We start from the raw sequence: 5,745 nt of genomic DNA, 5'->3' as shown, positions 1-5,745 counted from the left end.
ATTCTCCTGCCTCAGCCTCCTGAGTAGCTGGGATTACAGGCATGCACCACCATGCCCAGCTAATTTTTTATATTTTTGGTAGAGATGGGGTTTCACCATGTTGACCAAGATGGTCTCGATCTCTTGACCTCATGATCTACCCGCCTCGGCCTCCCAAAGTGCTGGGATTACAGGCTTGAGCCACCGCGCCCGGCCTGCCTCAGCTTCTTAAGTAGCTAGGATTACAGGCAACCACCACCACACCTGGCTAATATTTTATGTTTTTACTAAAGACGGAGTTTCACCATGCTGGCCAGGCTGGTCTTGAACTCCTGGCCTCAGCTGATTTGCCTGCCTTGGCCTCCCAAAGTGCTAGGATTACAGGCATGAACCACTGTGCCTGGTCTATTTTTCTTTATTTTTTTGAGACAGATTCCCACTCTGTTGCCCAGGCTAGAATGCAGCAGTACAATCTTGGCTCACTGCAAACTCTACCTTTCCAGTTCAAGAGATTCTTATACTTCAGCCTCCTAACTGGGATTACAGGTAGCCACCACCTTACTGGGCTAATTTTTGTATTTTAAGTAGAGACAGGGTTTCACCATGTTGACTTGACTGGTCTCAAACTCCTGACCTCATTCAGTCCACCTGCCTCAGCCTCCGAAAGTGCTGGGACTATAGGTGTGAGTCACTGTGTTTGGCCTAACCACCGTCTCTTGATAGACATAGTTTTTCGAACATATGCTTATTTCGTCTAAAAAAGAGACTCAAACTTAAAAATACATTTAAACTATGGTCTTGAATGCTTTACATGTTTTTATGTACATGAGACACTGTCTAGAATAATATGGCATAAACTGAAATTTTGTTATATCTTTTATTTTTTAATTAGCAGTTATTTCCCTATGACCTATGAAACTTTGAGTAACTTTTGCCTACACATTGGCTATTTTCTTTGCTTCAAAGTAGATATTTCTATAACAAACTGAGACCTCACATTAATCCCTATAATTATACAAAACTTTAAAACAACCACAGAAAGTAGAATAAAACTAAATGTATAGTGTTCTATCCATTGCAGACACTTATTTCAATTTTATTTACAGATGATTGGCTGAAAACTCTTACAGTGAAAAATAAGTCAATAGAGTCTAGCTTCTTTCTAATTACACTAATTACAAAGAGTTGGGGAGAGTAAAAATTTTTTCTGAAAAAAAAAAAACCAAAAACAAAACAAAAAAAACCCCACAGATAATCCATCTTTACATTAAAATGATATAGGATATTAAAAGAACAGCTCATCTTAATTGGATTTCTTCAGGACATGAACATTTCCCATATTATAATTTATTTATTTTTATTATACTTTAAGTTCTGGGGTATATGTGCAGAATGTGCAGGTTTGTTACATAGGTATACATGTGCCATGATGGATTGTTGCATCCGTCACCCCATCATCTACATTAGGTATTCTCCTAATTCTATCCCTCCCCTATCCCCCACCCTCTGCTGTTGCTCCCCTAGGCCCCCACCCAGCAACAGCCTCCAGTGTATGATGTTCCCCTCTCCTGTGTCCATGTGATCTCATTGTTCAAGACCCACTTATGAGTGAGAACAGGCTGTTTTTGGTTTTCTATTCTTGTATTGGTTTGCTGAGAATGATGGTTTCCAGATTCATCCATATCCCTGCAAAGGACATGAACTCACCCTTTTTTACAGCTGCATAGTATTTCATGGTATATATGTGCCACATTTTCTTTATACAGTCTATCTTTGATGGGCATTTGGGTTGGTTCCAAGTCTTTGCTTTTGTGAACAGGGCTGCAATGAACACACATGTGCATAAACACATGTGCATGTGTCTTTATAATGGAATGATTTATGATCCTTTGGGTATATACTCAGTAATGGGATTGTCCAGTCAAATGGTATTTCTAGTTCTAGATCCTTGAGGAATTGCCACACTATCTTCCACATGTATGAACTAATTTACACTCCCACCAACAGTGTAAAAGTGTTCCTATTTCTCCACATCCTCTCCAGCATCTACTTAAACAGATTCCTGTTTTTTTGGTGATCACCATTCTAACTGGCATGAGATAGTATCTCAAAGTGGTTTTCATTTGCATTTCTCTAATGACCAGTGATGATGACCTTTTTCATGTTTGTTGGCTGCATAAATGTCTTCTTTTGAGAAGTGTCTGTTCATATCCTTTGCTCACTTTTTGATGGAGTTGTTTTTTCTGGTAAATTTGTTTAAGTTCTTTATAGATTCTGGATATTAGCCCTTTGTGAGATGAGTAGATTGCAAAAAGTTTTTCCCATTCTGTTGGTTGCCAGTTCACTCTAATGATAGTTTCTTTTGCTGTGCAGAAGCTCTTAAGTTTAATTAGATCTCATTTGTCTATTTTGGCTTTTGTCACACTTGCTTTTGGTATTTTAGTCATGAAGTTCTTGCCCATGCCTATGTTCTGAATGTTATTGCCTAGGTTTTCTTCTAGGGTTTTTATGGTGTTAGACATATGTAGAAAGATGAAATTGGATCCATTCCTTACCCCTTAACAAAAATTAACTCCAGATCGATTAAAGATTTATCCTTTAAACATTTATTAGCCAATGCTTAGAAAAAACAATTTATGTATATTAGTAAAGCTATACATACCAAGAAATCTTCATTGGTGTCAGGCACTGTGTACCTAGTTGGTAAGCATCCCTCCTCAGCCTACATCTCATAGACATGGAGCAGATAGGTGATGTTCAATCACACTAGAGTAGGGTCCTGTCATGTTTTCTGAGCTTTTTTTTTTTTAATGACTTAGTAAGTTTGGTACATTGCTGATATTTTCATTGATACATTTATAAGTTTTTATCTCTCATAAGATGTAATTCTAGATATTCCTCGAATATCTGTCAGTTGTATTTTTTTAATGAGACTTTTTAATACCGCTTTTTAGTTCACAGAAAACTTGAGAAGTTACACAGATTTCCCACATATTCCCTGTTCCCAAACACACATGGCCTCTCATGTTACCAACATCCTTCTCCAAAATGGTAGATATGTTGCTGTTGATGAACCTACACTGACATAACATTATTACTCAAAGTCCTTAGTTTACGTTAGGGTTTGCTGTTTGTGCTGTACATTTCACAGACTTGCACAAATGTATGACATATATCCACAATTTTATCAATAGATTCTGATAGAGTAGTTTCACAGCCCTAAAAATCTCCTATGCTTTGCCTGTTCATTCCTCCCTTATCTGTCTCTTAGCAACCACTGATCTTTTTACTATTATTTCCAGTTTTGACTTTCCCAGAATGTCATAGAGTTAGAATTATACAGTATCTAACATTCTCAGATTGACATCTATCACTTAGTAATACACATTTAAGTTTTCTTCTTGTCTTTTCATGGCTTGATAGCACACTTCTCTTTAACAATGAATAACATTCTATTGTGTGGATATACTGTAATTTATTTACCCATTTGCCTACTGAAGGAAACCTTGGCTATTATTTCCAAGTTTTGGCAATTATGCATAAAGCTGCTATAAGCATCCCTGTGCAGATTTTTATGTGGACATGAGTTTTCAACAACTCTGGGAAAATATTGAAGGCATAATTGCTGTGTGTTTAGTTTTGTAAGAAACTGCTAAACTAACTTTCAAAGTGGCTGTTCCATTTTGTATTCTTACCAGCAAGGGATGAGAATTTTTGTAGTTCCTTATCCCTGCCAGCATTAGATGTTATCAGTCTTCCAAATTTTGCCCATTCTAATAGATATGAGTATCGTATTATTGTTTAAATTTGCATTTCTTAGATGTACATTTTTCACTTTTGATATTGAGTCTCCTTTATGCATGTTCAGGAACAGAACAACAAATTCCCAGAACCAATTATGAGTGCCGGCATTTGGGACTTGAGGGAGGTTCAAGGAAGTAATAACAAAAACTACCCTTTAAAAATCTTGTGTTGTCTTTTGTTATCTGGGGAAAAAAATGCCTTTTTTTTTTTTTTTTTTGGCCTCATTCATGGTTGGGTAGTAGAGCACACTTCTCTCTCATATAGGAGCTATTTTGATTTTTTAAATTGACACAATTATAATTAAGATTGTTAAGAAAACTTCTATCATACAGAAAATGTGTTGGCTTTTTAATATTTATTATTTTAAATAATATTTAATATAATGATAAAAAGCTTTAGTAACAGGTAACATAATGGAGTCTGAAGACTGAATACATCAGGAAAAAGTACAGACTCATATACAACTTGAAGAAAAGCAAGGCTTCTGATCTCCCAAAAGATAAATTCCAGTGAAAGACATTGCACAGTGGAATTTACCCTCTGGTCATAATTCTTTCAATGATTCAATAATCATTCATGGGACACACGCTGTGAAAAGTACTCTGCTAATTGATGGGAATAGATAATTAAGCTATGGTTCGTTCTTGCCTTCAGATATCTCATGGTTGAGTAGACTGTGCAAGCTAAGTGCAGTATAGTATAGTGATTGATTGTTATTTTAGTGATCTCTTTTGCATATAAATTGCATATAAAGCAAATTTTCAGAAGTCATCAAATTAGAGATTCTGAGGCCAGATTCCATCTGAAGTATTTCTTGTAGTAATACTGAAAAATTTAGATACGCTGAAAATATGGGTAATTATGTGTGTTTTCACTAACATGGAAAACAGACCTAAATTACATCTAAAAAAGGCTATAGATTTTGAATCATACCTTTAAAACTTTAATTGTGAGCCATGTATGTTGCGTAAAAAAATGCTTACTGTGATGTTTTCTCATCTTTACTGAATTTAAAATATCCATTCCAGCTTGTACCTCTAGGGATGAACAGTAGAAACTTCCATTGTTCTGTAAGGTGTGGTAAACTAAATATGCTTATTTCTACAGGAAGATAAGCTGATTTGCATTATAAGCTTTCCCATAAACAAGCACATCTGCTGACAAATGGCATTTTCTACAAAAATAAAATTGAGGGTAGTGTCTGCCCCAGATATGTGAAGAAAAGTATTATTCTCTGGAAATTACCTTGAAAAAATGTTTCTAACAATATAAATTTCAGTTATGCTCTTTCCCATGGTTTTAAAAAATACTAAATTTTTTGTTTGTTTCATGGAAAGATGCAGTCTAATAAAATCAATAGTAATAAGTTTAATAAATAGTAAACAGAGAAAGTGATAAAAAGTTATTAGAAAACAAAAGTGTTTACCGAATTTTATTTTTGTATTATAAACATACATGTACATTGTACAAAAATAAGAAATAGCAATCAAATAATCTAATGATTCATTTAATGTTTGTTATTAAATATTTAGAAATTTAGTAGCAAATGTGAAATTTTGGAATAAATAATTATAAACTACTGGTGGCATTGTAGTTATAAAAATTTTTGAGAAACCATATGGAAATATTATAAAGCATGTATTTATGCCTATTAAATCAGTTATGCTTCCCCTAATAATTTACCATAAAGATATAAGTTTGTTTTCTTATGTTAAATTATTAGGGGATACATAACTTGGTCAATGGGTATGAATCTTTGTACATCATGGTGATTGCAGTTGATAACAATATATTCTCTACTTAAAATCTATTGTCTTAGCAATTTTTAAGTATTGACATACAAAAAACAGGTATGCAAGGAAATGTTTAATTTAGCCATTCCTCAGTGTAATCATATACGAAAACTTTGTTATATACCATAAATATACACAATATTTACTGATCAATTAAAATGAATTTTTA

Source organism: Cebus imitator, unplaced genomic scaffold (genome assembly GCF_001604975.1).
Source record: "Cebus imitator isolate Cc_AM_T3 unplaced genomic scaffold, Cebus_imitator-1.0 Scaffold51, whole genome shotgun sequence".
NCBI lineage: Eukaryota > Metazoa > Chordata > Mammalia > Primates > Cebidae > Cebus > Cebus imitator.
The sequence above is the reverse complement of the archived record's forward strand: the minus strand, read 5'-3'. Positions refer to the sequence as shown.